Genomic DNA, 8,570 nt, shown 5'->3' with positions numbered 1-8,570 from the left:
CGACATGATTCTGAAATTTAGAGAAGAAAAGCAAACAATGAAAATGAATCCACATACTATTTAAACAAGGATACTTCTACTGTCTACATATATGTCAATGCAAAGTTAGTGTTTGAATGGTAATGTATTGCAGCAGCAATAACTCATCTAGGTCATATGTTATTGTATTCTGCTTTTTATATCTTCAGTGATATTATTAGTGTTGGCAGTGAGGATAATGTTACTTGCAAAAAGAAGCTAGAGATAAGCATATTTCTTTGTAGGACAACAAAACATAATTAGTATATGGACTTTCTGGGTGGATTCATCAAAAGCCATGTTTGTTTGGCTAATTGGTGATTATAAATTAACCCTATGTGTGAGTGTGAGTGTGTGTCTATGTGTTGGCTCTGCAATAGACTTACGACCTGTCCAGGGTGTACCCTCTCGCCCAATGACAGCTGGGACAGGCTTCATCAACCCTGCAACTTCAGTGAGGATAAGTGGTAGTAGAAGATGACATGTGACAATTTTAATAAATAAACACAGTATAGAATGCCTTTATTGTCAAATACAGACATTGGCAGTGCAAACACAGCTATACAATAGAAATTACTTTAAAATGGAAGCAAAGATGACAGGACAAGAATTTAAATCTCAGCCGCATTTACCGAGGATATAACTCTGTTCTTTAATTCATTTGCCTTTGTTTTACTTGTCTTGCAACATCTGTTCCAAGGCAGCCGTGCACCGGGGAAACTGCTGGGATGGGTCTTTGAGGATGGTATGGGTTTTTTGAGGCAGCAGAATTGCATAGGTCTTCCAGGTGAGGGGAATGGGTGGAAAATTATCGCCTGGGAGTGATGACAACTCTTTGGGAAGCTTGCCTCTCTGCTACTCTTCATCTGGCAAACCACACACATGCATTATGTTAGTATGCTCTCAATGGATCAGCGATCAGCGAAATATATAAAATATATAGGAGCCTGAAGACTAGTTTACACATGAAAATGAGTCTGGATGGAAAGTCATTGCTTTAATGCAATTAAAAAACAACTACAAAGTAAGCAGGCAGCCAAGACCAAAGGTAATTACCAGAACACATTTCAGGGGCTCCTAATGAGTTTTACTTACATTTAATACATTCTATTTTATTACTTAACAAGAACATGTGTTCAAACCCTGACCCCATAAAGATGATCATTACTTCGAACAATCTAGAAATCTACATGGCTGTTATAGTGCATTGCTACTTGACCATATCTGAGATTCTTCCACACACTGAACTATATCCACTGCTTCACTGTTAAAATGAAAGTATTAATATTATTGGTCTAAAAATGTTTTATTATAATCCAAGCTCTGTTTTTTTGCATATTTTAGTCTAGTTTACAAACTGTCAAACTATTTGTTTGCTGAATACATCGACAGAAGGCGTAATCTAATAATAAAAGCAGTCTTAGCTTGAATGAGCTCAAAGCTGTCTGCAGCTGCAGCTACAGAAAGGTTGAATTCAAACTTGCAGCATAAGTAGCCTAGGGTACACAGACCGATGCCTCCCAGCTTCCTGTCATTCTGTTCTCCTCGGCAGCATGCTCTCGCTCCGGCCAGAGGACACGGAGGAAATACTGTGGACATGGGGTAGCATCCCACCAACAAGAACACCGTCTGATTGACTCAAGGTGAGTATCCTGAATAGATGTATCTGTCCTTGCAGACCAGCCGTGTACATGCACTGCCCGTAGCCTGTTTAACCTTCAGGGGACAGCCACGGTCTTGGTGTAGTAGGTGTTCCGCATGTTGTTTCCGCTGTTTTTCGGCTGCCCGCTGTGTGCCTGCAGAGCAAGAGTGGGTGCGGTGCGGTGCGGTGCGGTAGATATCTGTTGGGTGGATGATGTTGTGAATCAATGCTACAGTAGGTGATGGTGGACCAATATCTATGTCATGCATGAAAAATGGCGTGCCAGACTCCGCTCACAAGTTTCCCACTTGAATGTTACTTGTCTCATGGGAAATTTGTCTTATTAAATACAATTCAAAACGTTCGTTGCAGAGCGAACTGCTAAATTCTGCACGGTTTGATCCAGAAATATTATCGGGTCTCATGTCTGTATAATATCTATTTTCTTCCGCACATTATTCGGCATCTTGGGCAGCAAACTAAAAAGAAACAATAATTCATATAAATAAATAAATAAAAAACAATTAATAATAACAATAATGAAATAACATTCACCCGCAAAACATGAATGTGTTCCTTCCAACTAAAAGTTAAAATATTTCTAACTGAAGTCTGACCATGGTGTAGTGTGCACCCAAAATCACCAGTGGTTCTTTGGATAGCATTGCTGCACATAGCAAGTTGAGAGCAATGAGTTTGCTGCTGAGGCTGGTCCTCTGTGAAATAGGCTGTTGATGACCTTTGGATAAGGTTATGAACATTCCGCTTTCATGCAAGGCACAAATCTGCTTGGAGGTTAAAACTGCAGAGAGTTCCCACCCTTCCCACAGGAAGTTAGTCAAATATTTATCACATCATGTTGTTGGAGCTGATGCAGTGTGGGTTGTATGTCATGCAAAGGGGATTTCCCAATCAGAATCAGATCAGAATCAGAAAAAAAAAAAAAAATATTTATCCCCGGAGGACAATTAGGAGGTAATTAGGAGTAATTAGGATTTGCCAGTAAATTAATCAAAAATATATAATGTTTGCTGTCAGCAGCTGTTTAATTGATGGGGTTTTCTTCTGGAGATCCCACATAATGCCTGTCTAAAAATGAAGAAATCAGACAAAACATTCCCACTGCCTACTGTAGCATACTGTTCACAAAGCAAACACTTTATTAGGAACACCTGCTTATTGGTGCAATCAGTCAGTCTGGTGGGAGAACACCAATGACTAAAATCACAAGATTCAATTCAGGTTTATGGTTGTATGAAACGTCAAAATTAGATTAAAAAAAAATAAAAATCTCACTGACTTTGTCATGATTGTTGGTAGCGGAACAGCTGGTTTTGACAAGAAAAGAGTTAAGAGAAAAGAGAAAAACTAAAAACATCCAATGAAAGAGAGTGTGTCCGACAATTCCTGACAGTTTCTCCTGAAGAGAGGACTCTGGAGCAATCAGGCTCAGAGGTGAAGAATATAGTTCATTTCAGTACAACAAATTATACATCCATAAATCAGAGTTTCCTCTGAGGATCAGAACAGATTTTTCTTTGTGTTACGCTAATGTCATGCCAAAAATACCCTCCATATGAGCTGGGTTTCTAAGCCTTAATTCAGCCACTTTTTAGTTTTTATTTATGAGTCCCTTCCTTACTTCCTTTTAAGGGCACCAGGCTTGAGCTGGCCCATGTCTGTCTAATCTTGAGATAAACTAGTGTGTCCACCTGTCTTTTCATGAGGGTATTGATGCTGAGACCTCTGGCATGGTTTGTTGCAATGGGACAGGGATATTCCAGACCCCCTGCCCTCTCTACTTATTTTTTATGCCCCTCTGTGTTTATGTTTTGATTTTAAGAATTCTTTATTACACTATATAGACCCACACTACACATTTGTATTACACTTTTTAGCAGATGCAAGCTTTCAAGTCAGGGTATATATTGTATAAAACAATATCTACAGGTTGTTTTGTGTTTACTTATGCAAATAACTTGCAAAAGTCATTTACATTCACTTTTCACAACTTTGGTTCCTGCCAAGGACACAAATGTGATGCTACAGTGAGCAGGCCCGGGGTTTCAGGTCCTAGTCAGCAAATCTGGTAGAACACAGTTAGGATGTGGCCATATAACAGATTGGCAGCATGAATATGCAGCAGACATATCTGCAGAAATTGTCTTCACAGAGCAGAATGTGCGACATGTGAAATAACTGAAGCTGTTTAGAGAATAAAGGGAGTCCTGATGTATGACTTTTGGACTTACTTTACCTGTGCAGTTTGTTCTTGGCTGACATTTACACAGAACTGTCCACTGACTAAAACTGAAATGGACTTTTTGTAAACTAAAATGTTAGAATGAAAACTTGATTAAATCCTTTGGTGAACACAGAAAATAAAAAGAACAGAGAAGGAAGAATATGTGCTTCTATATTTAATTACTTCTGTAGTGACTTGTTTCAACAACAACAACAACAACAACAAACTAACCTATAAGCCATTGAGGGGCTCATGAAGGCTGTCCATACAGGTGCTAAAATTTATTCTTTATCTCATTGAGAATTGTAAACGGTGGCTTTACCTGAATTATTTTAATTTAAGCTTTTTTGTAATTAAAAAAATAAATTAGAGTTAATCCAATCAATAAAATCAATTCAAATTAATTAATTAATTACAAAAAAGCTTAAATTAAAATAAATTAGAGTTAATCCAATCAATAAAATCAATTCAAATTAATTAATTAAAGTATTTTTTAATTATTTTGTATTTTTTTCTGACTGATTGAATGCTTGTGTTACTTTTTTACTCTTACTCAAGTAATTATTTGGATATTTGGAAGAACTTTCTTTACCTTATGAATGGCTCCCAAACACTACCATGGTGTGATGCTGAAGGTGGATTAAAGCACCACTTGATGCCATCCTGCAGTAAGACTCTCTGTATCTGGTTCTAATTTAAAGATGCAAGTGCTCCTTTCAACTTTTTCTCTGCTCCAACAAAGTTTGTACCATTATCTGAGCACATGGATGCCACTTGTCCTCTTTGGCTGATGAACCTTTGTAATGCATTAATACATGCATCAGTATCCAAGGATGGAGCTACTTCCAAATGACAAATAAAAACAAGTAAAGATGACGCCATAACACTTGCACTGACTTCAATCTTTCTTCACATCTTAAGGCCCAAAGTAATCCACTCCTACATTTGTGAAGAGAGAAAGATCAAGAAGGGCGAATTTTTCCTTTGGCAGATCTGACATCTTTAGTTCACCAGGCCTACCTTTGTACCATCTACAGAAGCAACACTGTGATATAATTTTTCTCACCGCTGAAGTGGCACTTGTAAACCAGAACTTCTTTCCCAGCACTGACAGTGTGTAATTTTTGCCACTGTGACCTACTTGTTGGTGCATGTGTCTTAATATGAGTGTGGAAATATATTGATCTTTTGACAAGATGAGTGGATGCTTTGTTTCTTCAGGCAAAACTGTCTTACTCAAATGTCCGTCCTCCAAACATGGGTCCAGTTTGTAAATAGAATTGTCTTTTGGCATAGATTTTCCAGCTGATGAGGCAGCAATCTCCTTCTTGAATCTTTTCTGCTGACTATAGCGAAAGATGGCAACTTCAACACCTGCAAGATCCTCAGCTGACAAGGTTTGAGGTTTGAGCTGACAAGGTAGACCTGTCCTTTGCCATTTTCAATTCTGAGGTAAGTAACTGTACCAAATCCATTTTCACCAGCATCAGAAAAGCTATTCAGCTGCGCTTTAATGGGTTGCCAAAGTGTTTGGCCTTGATGCATCTCTCAGTTTTGAATGACGCCAACCCTTTCAGATCTACCAGCAATCCTGTCCACTGTTGGCCAATGATTGCTGGTATGTTGTTGTCCCATCCACATTGTCTCCAACAGAGCTGTTGTCACATGGCCTTGGTTGGCATCGTCACTGGTGCAAGGAATCCTAAGGGATCATAAACTTAACAAATCACTGACAACATTCCTCTTCTGCTCTGTGGGTGTTCCTTTACCATCAGTTTAAATTTGAATGTGTCTGACCATTGTAGCCCAAGGGCTCTCTCCACTGGAAGCTCATCCCTGTCCAGATCTAATTCATTCCAGTCCTTTGCCCTGTGCTGCTCTTCAGTGGTTTTCAGCACTGTCAGACTATTACTTATCCACTTTGTTAGAGTGAAGCCTCCCCTTAGACAGAGGTCACTAAGAGCTTTAACCATTACAACTGCTTCTTCCTCTGAGGGGATGCTCTCCAGTCATCCACACAAAAATTCTGCTCAACTGTTTTCACTACTTCTGTGGAAAAATGAACACTGTTGTCTTGTGCTGTTGTCCTGAGTACATAACTGGCACAACTTGGAGATGAAATGGCCCCAAATACATGAACAGTCATACGATACTCCTCAATCTCTTGGTTCACTTTACCATCAGGCCACCACAAATAAGGAAGAAAGTCTCAGTCCTCTTTAGCCACTTTAACCTGGTAGAACACTGAAAATCTCCCATGAAAGCAACTAGCTCCTGATTAAATCTAACAAGGACTCCACGTAACGAGCTGTCAGATTTAGGCCTTGAAGCAGTTGTCTGTTGAGTGAGGTTCCTTTAAACTCAGCTGATGTTGGATGACACACACATGATGGGGAATATACCAGACCTCTCCATTTTCGCCATCCAGCTGATGTTGAGGCACTTTCTCTGCATAGCCTTTACTTATTACATCAGTGAAGAAGTTGGTGTAAACAGTACATCTTTCCTGAACTTCCCCTTTAATCCCAACAGTCTTTGTTTGGCCATGGAGAGATTATTAGGAAGAGCTGCTCTTTCTTGAAGGGCAATTTTATGCTGGAATGTCCATCTTGTAGCTGTGCCAATTTATCCATGATCAAAAACCTAATGTCTTCTCTGGACATTCCCTTTTCCATAGTACTACTTTCATTGAAGTCATAATTGTACTGATGGTTTAACATTTCCTCCAGTTTACACACAGAAATCCTGTTGACCGCAGCCTCTGAGAATCCTGGAAACGTGATGTTTTGTTCCTTTTTCCTTTGCAGGATCCTTTCTGATGCTGCTTTGGATCCACTTGAACATTCTGATCTGCCACATCTTTTTATTTATTTTTTTTATTTTTTTACTTTTTACTTTTTAGTGTTGTTCTCTGTATTCTCTCTGCTATTGAATTTAGCAAGAAAGAAATCTTTCACATAGTGCTGGACTTTTTTCTCTGGTTTTTACAAAAAGTAGCCTGATTTTTTTGGATATTCTGACCAGAGGAGCAGCAGCTCACTGTGGATATGGACGGAAACGCCAGTAGGGCAAACGAGCGGGTGTGCTCATCAAACTGCAGCAGCGGGGATTACGCGTAACTCTCCCCTCCACCTGGGACATGTCCACTCTCTGACTAACAAAATAGATGAATTGCTCTTTCTCTCAACCAAGAACTCAGACTTTTTCCACTCCACCACCCTGTGCATCACTGAAACCTGGCTCAGTGAACACATCCCAGACAGTGCACTACAGCTGCCGGGCTTCCAACTGTACCCTGCGGTTTGCTGCACTGAACTGTCCAGGAAGGCAAAGGGAGGTGGAACGTGCTTCTAGATCAACGAAGGTTGGTGCACAGTCACAGTCTTAAAGAAGACATGCAGTCCTCGCTTGGAGTAATTTTTTCATAAACTGTAGAGACCATTTTATTCACTGCGGGAGTTCATCTCGTTTGTGTTGGTCATGTGTACATTCCACCGCAGGCGCGCATCACTGAGGGGTTACAACACCTCACCGACCAGATCACAGAAGTGGAGAAAATATTCATTAATACACAGGAGGAGATGTTACGATCCCTTGTGCCATGATCTGAACCAAGACCCCTTTAGAAGCCCAGTCCAACTGGAGAACCGACCAGCAGACCAGCGGTCAGCTACTAACTAGCCTAGCCAGCAGCAGTAGGTAATAGAGATGATGGGACATGCGACCACACTTCAACCAAACATCTCTCCCTTCTTCCCAGATTCTCTAATCATTCTGCTAATCATTCAATAGAGCAAATCTCAAGCTTGAAATGCCTAAATACAGACAACACGTGACATGTCCCACCAGGGATATAAACACCTTGGACCACTGCTACACCACAATAAAAGACACTTATTACTCTGTCCCCCACGCCGCTTTGGGACTCTCTGACCACTCCCCGGTCTGTCTCATCCCAACTTACAGGCAAAAGCTGTAGTGTTCCAAGCCTGTAGTGAGGACTGTGAAGAGAGAGATGAGTCAAAGATGCAACTACAGGCCTGCTTTGACTGCACTGATTGGAGCGTCTTTGACGCTGCAGACCTTTTTGTGAGGATATGTATATGTAGACCAAAATCTTCTGCACTTTCAACAACAACAAACCATGGTTCACTGCAGGACTGAGACAACTACACTAGGACAAGAAATAGGCCTACAGGAGTGGAGACTCGGGACGTATACAAGCAGCCCAGGAACAAGCTGACAAAGATCAAGGCAGCAAAGAGGAACTACATTGAAAAGCTATCTAACCGCTTTTCTGCTAAGAACTCTATGACAATTTGGAAAGGCCGGCAGACCATCACCAACTACCATCCCCCAACCCTGTGGTGAGCCCACGTCTGGCAGAGGATCTCAATGTCTTTTATTCCAGGTTTGAAAGTACTCTCACACCTTCCACTTCTGCCACCATCTCCATCACAAACGGAATACCTGCACCCCAAACCGCCCCCCATCTGCGCCCCACCGGATCTACGAACAAGACATACATTAGCTCTTTCAAAGACAGAGGATCAGGAAGGCTCTAGGACCCAATGGTGTGTCTCCGTCCTGCCTGAAAGTCTGCGCTGACCAGCTGGCTCCCGTCTTCACTCAGAACTTCAACATCTTCCTGGAACTGTGTGAGGT

The 8,570-nt window shown here is 40.9% G+C and overlaps 1 protein-coding gene across 1 annotated transcript in view; it reads left to right on the top strand.

The window, feature by feature from the left end:
* Positions 1-1,537: 1,537 nt before the first annotated feature.
* Positions 1,538-8,570, top strand: part of rell2 (RELT like 2) — a 42,677-nt gene continuing 35,644 nt past the window's right edge. The window contains exon 1 of the mRNA XM_047584968.1: positions 1,538-1,661. The gene's annotated coding sequence lies outside the window, so the exon portion shown is untranslated. The remainder of the gene's footprint in view (positions 1,662-8,570) is intronic.

This window comes from Mugil cephalus, chromosome 5 (assembly GCF_022458985.1).
Source record: "Mugil cephalus isolate CIBA_MC_2020 chromosome 5, CIBA_Mcephalus_1.1, whole genome shotgun sequence".
Classification (NCBI taxonomy): domain Eukaryota; kingdom Metazoa; phylum Chordata; class Actinopteri; order Mugiliformes; family Mugilidae; genus Mugil; species Mugil cephalus.
The sequence above is the reverse complement of the archived record's forward strand: the minus strand, read 5'-3'. Positions and strand labels throughout refer to the sequence as shown.